Source organism: Bombina bombina, chromosome 10 (assembly GCF_027579735.1).
Source record: "Bombina bombina isolate aBomBom1 chromosome 10, aBomBom1.pri, whole genome shotgun sequence".
Lineage (NCBI taxonomy): Eukaryota > Metazoa > Chordata > Amphibia > Anura > Bombinatoridae > Bombina > Bombina bombina.
Genome location: NC_069508.1, coordinates 148122463 through 148132519, shown reverse-complemented (window position 1 = coordinate 148132519; position 10057 = coordinate 148122463). Strand labels below are relative to the sequence as shown.

Sequence of the window (10057 nt, the reverse complement as noted above, 5' to 3'; positions counted from 1 at the left end):
TGTACAAATTGGTTAATAAAGGATGTAAAAAACAACAACCATAGCCAAACATTATCTTATGGTGGATATCATGTCAGCATCATATGTTATAGGATATTATTATTATGGTATTCTAAAATAGTAACATTAAAAAATTGTTCCCCACCCTTTTTTAAAAAAAATATATATATATATATACATACATACATATCCACACATATTCACATTTTAAGTCAAATGCACCTGGTGTTCCCAGGCAGTCTCCCATCCAGGTACTAACCAGGCCTGGCCCTGCTTAGCTTCCAAGATCAAACGGGATCAGGTACATTCAGTGAAGTGTGGTAATATCTTAATCTAAGCGATATGAAATGTATGTATTAAGCAATAGATAAGTGTACTTAGTGAATATCTATTAACCTACTCTAATGTGTAAAAACGGGGTTGTAATACATTATGTTGAATATACAAAAATAAGATGGTATAGAAATACAGTAGTAACAATATTGTTTAATGTGTTGGAGATAATGTTGAGGTGTATATTGTGAGTGCAGACTTAACTAAAATGATACAATAAAAATAAAAATGTTCAGTGAACAGTGTATATGTTTTCTAATGTGCAGCATATATATTCATAAATCCATAATAGTATGGGTGTATTACATGTATTAAACCGGTATATCCTATGTATGCGCATAGATCAGCTAACAACATACAGATGCATACCTAGGCATCGCCGGCCGACCAGACTCATCCTCCTCATCACCAAACCGACTTGGGGGAACGGAAACCCTTCGAGCACGATCCATCTCCAGATTCCCAGGAACTTATCTGGACTTCTCCGGTGGCAGCAGAACAGGAAGAAGAGGCCCAAGCCTTCGTGACCTGCTCTCTTATAGCCCAGCCTACTCAGAAAGGACTTTGTGTTTATTATTAACATGCAAGACTTACCTAAACATCATTGATGAGTCATAACCAATGATATGACTCCTTTGAGAGGCACGCCTTACCGGGACTGCTTAAAAGACTGAAGTGACGTCACTCCAAACATCCTCTTGAGAAAGTCAGGTCGTAGCCTGAGGAAACGCGCCGAGGCGGCACAAAAGGAACTTCTCCCAGTTTTTTTGTTACCAATGCCATTTGGAGTATCCCTCGGCATAAGCTGAATTCGCACACGGCAATCCGGAAGCCGTTTTGGGGATTTTGAGCTTCGAGGTGACGGACATCACACCCCTGACATTTGGTGATATAATCTGGGATTTGTCTATTGTGCCTTTTCTTTGTTACACTGTACGTGCGATTTACACGTTTTTAATTGTCTGATATTAAATGATTTTACACTTAGAGTGGGTTGCGCTCTGTGTTCTATCTTGTTTTCCTAGAGACTTAATACTATTTATTTATTATATATTGTTTTAAGCTGCATTTTCTGTTTATATTGATCTCATCACATCACATTTGATGAGAGTCCATGTCTCATTTTTTCTGTAATTGTCATTATTATTTTGTCTTTATACATTATTATCTGATCATTTTATATTATTTTTAAGTTTTTATTGTTTTTACTATACTTCAGTATTATCCTACAGATTGTTTTATATATTTCTTCTAGCGCCCCCTAGAGTTACACTTGCATAGTGTAACAGGGTTTTATTTTTAGCTTAGGGTTTAGGCGGAAAAAGAGCTCAATGCCATTTTAAGGGCAATGCCCATCCAAATGCCCTTTTCAGGGCAATGGGGAGCTTAGGTTTTTATACATAGGATTTTATTTGGGGGGTTGGTTGTGTGGGTGGTGGGTTTTACTGTTGGGGGGTTGTTTGTAATTTTTTTTACAGGTAAAAGAGCTGATTTCTTTGTGGCAATGCACCGCAAAAGGCCCTTTTAAGGGCTATTGGCAGTTTAGTTTAGGCTAGGGTTTTTTTATTTTGGGGGGGCTTTTTTATTTTGATAGGGCTATTAGATTAGGTGTAATTAGTTTAAATATTTGATCATTTCTTTTTTATTTGTGTAATTTAGTGTTTGTTTTTTGAAATTTAGTTAATTGTATTTAATTAATGTAATTTATTTAATTGTAGTGTAAGGTTAGGTGTTAGTGTAACTCAGGTTAGGTTTTATTTTACAGGTAAATTTGTATTTATTTTAGCTAGGTAGCTAGTAAATTGTTAATAACTATTTAATAACTAGTCTACCTAGTTAAAATAAATACAAACTTGCCTGTGAAATAAAAATAAAACCTAAGATAGATACAACGTAACTATTAGTTATATTGTAGCTATCTTAGGGTTTATTTTATAGGTAAGTATTTAGTTTTAAATAGGAATTATTTAGTTAATTATTGTAATTTTTATTTTGATTTATTTTAATTATATTAAAGTTAGGGGTGTTAGGGTTAGACTTAGGGTTAGGTTTAGGGATTAAAAACGTTAGTATAGTGGCGGCAACGTTGGGTGCGGCAGATTAGGGGTTAATAAGTGTAGGTAGGTAGCAACGACATTGGGGGCGGCAGATTAGGGGTTAATAAGTGTAGGTAGGTGGCGGCAACATTGGGGCGGCAGATTAGGAGTTAATAAGTGTAGGTGGGTGGCGGCGACATTGGGGGCGGCAGATTAGGGGTTAATAAATGTACTGTAGGTGGCGGCGTTGTCGGGGACGGCAGATTAGAGGTTAATAAGTGTAATGTAGGTGGCAGCGATATCAGGGGCGGCAGATAAGGGGTGTTTAGACTTGGGGTTTATGTTAGGGTGTTAGGTGTAAACATAACGTTTGTTTTCCCATAGGAATCAATGGGGCTGTGCTACGGAGCTTTACGCTCCTTTATTGCAGGTGTTAGGCTTTTTTTTAGCCGGCTCTCCCAATTGATGTCTATGGGGAAATCGTGCACGAGCATGTAAAACCAGCTCAAAGCAGCGCTGGTATTGGAGTGCGGTATGGAGCTCAATTTTGCTCAACGCTCACATATTGCCTGCTAACGCCGGGTTTATGAAAACCTGTAATAGCAGCGCTATAGGGAGGTGAGCTGTGCAAATAATTTGCAAGTTAGCACTGAGTCGCTCTTACCGCAAAACGCGTAATCTAGCCGTAATTTAATTACTAAACCCCCTAACCTAACACCCCGTAAATTAACCCAAATACTACGCTACACGTAAATAAAACCTAATATTAAATTACAAAAAAATAATCTAAAATAAAAAAATAAACAAAATGATCAAAAATAAAAAAAAATTAAACCTAATCCCACTGAAAATAAAAAGCCCCCCAAAATAAAAACACCCCCTAAACTAAACTACCAATAGTCCTTAAAAGGGCCTTTTGTAGGGCATTGCCCTAAGTTAAAGAGCTCTTTTACATTTAAAAATTACTAAATCCCCCCTAACAGTAAAACCCCCCACCCACCAAATCCCCCAAAATAAAAAAAATAAAGTACCCATTGCCCCTAAAGGGGCATTTGTATAGGCATTGCCCTTAAAAGGCCATTCAGTTCTTTTCCAGCCCATTAAATCCCTAATCTTAAAAAAGAAAAAGAAAAAAAAATCCTAACACTAAGCCCCAAATAGGTACTCACCATTCCTGAAGTCTGGCGGAGAAGGTCTTCTTCCAGGCGGCTCCATCATCTTCTATCTTCATCTGGAGCAAAGGCGGCGCAGAACGAAGGTGCGGAGCTGGCTTCCCCGATGTGTGGATCCTCGACAGCGGTCCTCAGCGGCGTGGAGGCACCTCTTCATGCGATCATCTGCACAGTGAAGATTGAATGCAAGGTACCCCATATTTATTGGGGTACCTTGCATTCCTATTGGCTGAAATTTTTAAATCAGCCAATAGGATGAGAGCTACTGAAATCTTATTGGCTGATTTGAACAGTCAATAGGATTTCAGTAGCCCTAATCCTATTGGCTGATTTCAAAATGTCAGCCAATAGGAATGCAAGGTACCTTAAATTGATTGCGGTAGCTTTCATTCAATCTTTAGTGTACGACAGACATCGGATGAAGAGGAGCCTTCATGCCACTTAGGACCAACTTCATGCTGCCGTGGACCGCCGCCATTGAGTACCGCCGCTGAGGATCCACACGTAGGGGAAAACAGCTCCGCACCTCCCCTCCGTGCCGCCGGTGAGGACCGCCGCTGAGGATCCACAGCTCCGCACCTCCGTTCCATGACGCTCTTGCTCTGGATGAAGATTGAAGATGATGGAGCCGCCTGGAAGAAGACCTTCTCCGCCGAACTTCAAGAACGGTGAGTACCTATTTGGGGCTTAGTATTAGGATTTTTTTTTTTTTTTTTTTAAATAGACTGCCCTCTGGGCAGGCTTATCGCATAGTACTTAATAAATCAAATACTGTCTTGAACATTTCTAGGTCAGACCAGCCTTACCAAAGGAAATAATATGAAGCCACAAACCGTGTCAAGCATAAAGCCTTCAGATGGAGCATTGGAAGGGAAAATACATAATGACTATGTGATTGCTTTTTGAAAAGTCCTTTGCTTTCTGGGTTTTTATGAAGGCAAAGTTATTTACTAGGGTCTGGGATTTTAATGATAGAAATGCAATTAATTACTAACCTTCAAAATACTGGTAGTGTTTTTTTAATTTTTTGTAACTTGGGGGTTAGCTGTTAGGGGGTTAATAGAGAAGGGTGTTATTGCGGTGGGGTAATGGGATTAAGTAGAGTAGGGGTTATTGTGTGGGGGTAATGGCAGTTCAGGGGTTAAGTAGTGCAGGGGTATTATGGTGGGGATGTGGCGAATTAAGGGTTAATAGTGTAGTGGGGTAGTTTGCGATGGGGATGTGGTTATTTAAGGGTTAATAGTATAGCTGGGTAGTTTGCAATAGGGGATGTGGCTCTTTATGGGTTACTAGTGAAGGGGTGGATAGTGTAGGTCAAAAACTTTATTATCTCTTTTTTGTGGATAGTGACATTTTTTAGTGAGTCCAAACCCTTTTTCACAAGCTTTGAAGTCATGTAAAAAGCCAATCAAGACTTGCTACTGTAGTATAACTGTCACAAATCTTTAAGATTTTACTTTACAGGTTTAAATTTCAGAAAAGGCGGGCAAAAGAAATAATAAAAATATAGTGCAACATTGTTATATTACTCATGATTAGACATTTTATATCAGGGCTCAATAAATTTGTTTAAAAATCTAGAAGCCAGCACATAAATTTAGAAGCCAAATAGTGTGCATCTGAGTGTGTATTGTTTTCTGGTAGACCTGCCTTGCAGAGCAGGGCTATATAAATGCTCACACACTCCCTGGAGCTTGACCCCAAATCTATCCACCATGTTACTGACAGCTCCATCCAGCAATGCAATGTGGTTATTGTGATATTACCAATCTTGTAGGGGGCATATTATGCCTTTTTAAGAAGGCCTGGTCACAGTCTGTTCCGGATCCTTGGCTTCTAAATATAGTTTTCCAGGGATACAGAATAGGCTTCAAATCACAGTCTCCCAGAGGAAGGTTTCTTCTGTCTCATGTTCCAAAAGACATTTTTCAGTCTGATTTGGAATTTATGGGAGTGATAGTTCCTGTGCCTGTGTCAGAACAAGGCCACCGATTGTATTGTTCCAAAGAAGAATGGAACTTACAGGCCTTTTCTGGATCTAAAAACTTTAAAAATTTTCCCAGGTTCCTACTTTCAAAACAGAAACAATACAGACAATTTTCCACCTCGTTCAGCAGGGTCACTGTATGTCCATGATATATCTAAACAATGTTTACCTTCAAATCCCTATTCACAGAGACCATCACCAGTTTCTAAGATTTGCCTTTCAGGACAAACATTTTAACTTTGTTACTCTACCGTTTGGTCTAGTTACAGCTCCCAGAGTTTTTACAAAGGTTGTGGGAACTCTCTTGTCTGTAATCAGAGCTCAAGGTATTTTGGTGGCTCCATACCTGGACAATATCTTGGTTTAGGCTCCATCTTTACCTTTAGCTGTATCTCATACCAACAGACTTCTGTTGTTCCTTGCTGATTTGGTAAAGGAAGAAGGCTTTTTTTATTTTTATTATGGACAGAAATGTAAATCTACAGATAAAGATTGCAATATACAATACAGATATTCAATTCATATCTGTTATACAGGGTTAAACATACAATATATTAGTCCTCCTTTTTTTCCCCTTACAAAGTCAGGTAGGTCGCTCTTAGACCTCATGTTTGTAGAGATTATATTTATCAAGGGGTTAATATTTAAAGATATAAAAGGTCTGTCAGAAACCTTCAAAGATTGTAAACATAAAGATTTCATATTGAAGAAATCAACAAAAATACCCTTTAACAAGTAAATATTAATTTAGGATGTGATCCTATAGTATCTACAGAGTGAGCTAGTGGAATTATTAAACACCACTGTTACTTCAGGAGTATATTGATACACAGAATTATACTTTTAAAAATTAAATGGTAGAATTCATATGCTGAAGAAGTTTAGGATTATATAGGGCTTTGTACATAATAAGGGAACACACTGCATTATAAAGTGACTTAACCCCTTAATGACCGGACCATTTTTCAATTTTCTTACCCTTAATGACAATGGCTATTTTTACATTTCTGCAGTGTTTGTGTTTAGCTGTAATTTCCCTCTTACTCATTTACTGTACCCACACATATTATATACCGTTTTTCTCGCCATTAAATGGACTTTCTAAAGATACCATTATTTTCATCATGTCTTATAATTTACTAAAAAAAAAAAAAAAAATATGAGGAAAAAATGGAAAAAAACACACTTTTTCTAACTTTGACCCCCAAAATCTGTTACACATCTACAATCACCAAAAAACACCCATGCTAAATAGTTTCTAAATTTTGTCCTGAGTTTAGAAATACCCAATGTTTACACGTTCTTTGCTTTTTTTGCAATTTATGGGGCAATAAATACAAGTAGCACTTCGCTATTTCCAAACCACTTTTTTTCAAAATTAGCGCTAATTAAATTGGAACCCTGATATCTGTCAGGAATACCTGAATATCCCTTGACATGTATATATTTTTTTTTTAGAAGACAACCCAAAGTATTGATCTAGGCCCATTTTGGTATATTTCATGCCACCATTTCACCGCCAAATGCGATAAAAAAAAAAAAAAGTTCACTTTTTCACAAAATTTGTCACAAACTTTAGGTTATTTACAAACAGCTTCTGCAATTATGGCACAAATGGTTGTAAATGCTTCTCTGGGATCCCCTTTTTTCAGAAATAGCAGACTTATATGGCTTTGGGGTTGCTTTTTGGTAATTAGAAGGCCGCTAAATGCCGCTGCGCACCACACGTGTTTTATGCCCAGGAGTGAAGGGGTTAATTAGGGAGCTTGTAGGGAGCTTGTAGGGTTAATTTTAGCTTTAGTGTAGTGTAGTAGACAACCCCAAGTATTGATCTAGGCCCATTTTGGTATATTTTATGCCACCATTTCACCGCCAAATGCGAGCAAATAAAAAAAAAAACTTTACATTTTTCACAATTTTAGGTTTCTCACTGAAATTATTTACAAACAGCTTGTGCAATTATGACAGAAATTGTTGTAAAAGCTTCTCTGGGATCCCCTTTGTTCAGAAATAGCAGACTTATATGGCTTTGGCGTTGCTTTTTGGTAATTAGAAGGCCGCTAAATGCTGCTGCGCACCACACGTTAATTATGCCCAGCAGTGAAGGGGTTAAATTAGGTAGCTTGTAGGGAGCTTGCAGGGTTAATTTTAGAGATCAGCCTCCCACCTGACACATCCCACCCCCTGATCCCTCCCAAACAGCTCTCTTCCCTCCCCCACCCCACAATTGTTCCTGCCATCTTAAGTACTGGCAGAAAGTCTGCCAGTACTAAATAAAAGAGGTTTTTTTTTTTTTAAAATAAAAATAATAAAGTATTTTAGCTGTGATGGACCCCTGCCTTAGCCCCAACCTCCCTGATCCCCCCTCCAGCTCTCTAACCCTCTCCCCTACCTAATTACCGCCATCTTGGGTACTGGCAGCTGTCTGCCAGTACCCAGTTTGGCCCCAAAAAACCCCCAAAAAGTATTTTTATTTTATTTTTTACTTAAAAAACTATTTCTGTAGTGTAGCAGCCCCCCACAATACCCCCACCCCCACCCCCTCCCAGATCCTTTTATATTTTTTTTTAAAAAATTCCCTTTTTTTTCCCCTTTCTGCCCTCATTCATTGGTGTCAGTGTGGCTAATGGGTGCACGTGCACGCGCGTGCACGTGCACACTCGCGCATCGTGCACGCGCATGTGCACGCACATTGTGCACACTCGCGCATTGCGCACGCGCATCGTGCACGCGCACCCTCACACCCGGCACTATCGCTACCACACCCGGCACTATCGCTACCGGTGCAGAGAGGGCCACAGAGTGGCTCTCTCTGCATCGGAGGCTTGTAAAGTGGTATTGCAGGATGCCTCCATATCGAGGCATCACTGCAATACCCTCAGAGCTGCTGGAAGCATTTGTGATGGCTTCCAGCACTCTGTTAGACAACTGATGTACCAGGTACGTCCATTGTCATTAACTGCTTGTTAATGCATGACGTACCTGGTACGTCAGTTGTCATTAAGGGGTTAAAGGGACAGTCTACAACTTAGTCATCTTAAAGTCTTACCTTAGATTAATCTCCAAATAGTCTCCTGCACCTTGTCTATATTATGCTGCAGGAGCAGTAAAATAAAGTTATTTTGAAATGAATATTGTTTCTAATCACTTTGAAATGGCTGCCAAACTCAACCCACTGATGACATCACAATCTGGGCTGCATATGTCATCCAATCACAAAAGGATCACTAGTTGGATTCAACAGACTATCAATACTATTCAGCAGAGTGCCTAGATGCAGCCCAGATCGCGATGTCATCAGTGGGTTGAGCTTGGCAGCCATTTCAAAGTGGCCAGAAACAATATTCATTTTAAAATAACTTTTTTTTCAAAAAAAACTCTTTTTTATTGAGAAGAAATCACAGGTACATAATAAAAAAAAAGCTGATGCTTGCATGTACAAAGAAAAGCTGAATGGTATTACAATTCACAGTTTGACCTACGTATATGTTATTAAAGATAAATACAGTATCACTGGTAATATAATTGTCTTTTTTTGATACAATCTGAATCCATACACATCAAGGTTAGTCAAATATCAATTTAGAATAAACCTGCGTTTCTTGCTTTTTATTTTTTTTAAATGATAACATCACAATAACATAAAAAAAAAAATAACACAATCCAAACTTAACTTTAACAACTTAACCTAGCTATATTAGACAGTCATTGTCATTGAAGTATATATTGGGGAAGCTTAGGGGATATCAAAAGAGGGTTTCAATAAGTATTTCTTCTGAACTGGATTGTGAGACATGTGCTGTTGTGGCATCATATAGCAGAGTCCATTCTCCGCGTAAAGCCGCGTCTAGCATCAGTTCATGTTGAAAGAATGGCCTAAGTATCTGTTGTGGTATTTTCATTGGCAAGGCCTCTATAAGAACCGGCCACTTCTTTAGAAAAGGTGGTAGTCTATGGTTGGGGTCCAGTAGGGAATCATGTTCTTCAATAAATAGATTTCTATATGGTAGCTGTTTAAATTGTATCAGAGAAGGGGGGAGCCTCGAACAGCAAAGAGTCAGGATACACTGCCTTGCAATTAGGGTGAGAAGGGTTAATAAGGGGTGTAGTTTGCTGTGAATGTTATTCCACTTGAAGAATAAAATATTGTCAATTGAATATGTTAGTTCTACGACTAATGTGATTATGACCCAGTATTGTAGGCAATTCCAAAAGCGTTTAACCCTTGGGCAGTCATAGAAATAGTGAGTCAGCGATTGATTGTTATATTGACATTTAATACAATGGTTTGGATGTGTAGGGTTCCATTTTATCCATCTTCTGGGGAGAATATAGTCTCTATTTAATAGTCTAGTCTGTGCCTCTCTCAATATCAAGGATAAGGTATCTTTCTTGACAAGGGTTAGACTATTCTTAATATCCTGTAAAGTAAAGCCAGAATTTATGTTTGTTTGCAGTCTTTCCATTATTATGGTTTGGGTCTTGGTAGTGTGGCAGTTAAGAATGTCTTGATAGAAGCTAGTAATTGA

At 38.4% G+C, this 10057-nt stretch overlaps 1 pseudogene; it reads right to left on the bottom strand.

The window, feature by feature from the left end:
* Positions 1-213: 213 nt before the first annotated feature.
* LOC128641511 (uncharacterized) lies at positions 214-329 on the bottom strand (annotated as a pseudogene).
* Positions 330-10057: the final 9728 nt, after the last annotated feature.